The sequence below is a fragment of the Ceratotherium simum genome, chromosome 24 (genome assembly GCF_057802395.1).
Source record: "Ceratotherium simum simum isolate JZ-2026a chromosome 24, ASM5780239v1, whole genome shotgun sequence".
NCBI lineage: Eukaryota > Metazoa > Chordata > Mammalia > Perissodactyla > Rhinocerotidae > Ceratotherium > Ceratotherium simum.
In genome coordinates, this window is record NC_141923.1 from 8,812,501 (window position 1) to 8,813,510 (window position 1,010).

Here is a 1,010-nt window from a genome sequence, read left to right on the forward strand (position 1 = left end):
AGGGAAAATGTACAACTAAAATTAACATTTAAACAAAACGAATTCCAGAAATAAAAATTTCCTGTCGGCTCCTGATGTATATATTACAACTCTCATTTTGCACTACCTGATCCAAAAAAATTAAGACTAACGTGATTTTTAGACATTGTAGCTAAATCAAGTTGAGGAAGTGTTGGTCCAGGGAAGGCTTTCAGGAAATGACCTCCAAAATGTTACATATTCCCAAGCCCCAAAGTCACTCTTTCTAAATCCACACAGCGTCTCTTGTGTACCTGTTGGGTGTCTATTTAAACCATGTGGGGCCCTCTATATAATGACCAATATACTACAATGTCACTTTTTACAAATTACTGTCATTCAGAAACCAAAAGGACTGACAAGACTCACCAAGTTATGAATCTTTAACATGAGGTACTACGTTTTAGATAACATATTATAAAATAAATAAAAGTGTTTTAAAGATTGTATCTCTCCTGCTCATATTTATTTTGACATCTGACAGCATTAAACTGGTTTTCTATAATTTAAAAAAGGAAGAAAAGGTTCAAACATCTCCAATGCTCCCTTTCAACATAACATGAGGAAAAAAAAAGAGCAAAATGTCGTATCACCCTCTTTTAATTGATATCTTGTCCTTCGCTTAAATTACATGTCAGAACAAACTGTCTATTTTAAGGAGAATATTGATATTTTATTCCCATCACTTTTTTTCCTGTGGAAGGAATAAAACATTAAAACGGTGATTATATATGAATCACATCTTATACATTTGGAAGTACAGTATAATTAGAAAAATAAGTTTTACCACTTGTAATATAGTCTTACAAAACAGATCCATTCTTACATTGGAAGCTGTGTTTAACTCAAATAATTCAATTGGATGATTCGTGAAAGAGATGCAGGGAGAAATTACTACAATGAAACTCGTCTCTCGTGGTACCTGCATGATGAGAACCATCTCTAAGCCCATCACTGAATCAATCTCCACAGCGTGTTCACCAGGACAGGAA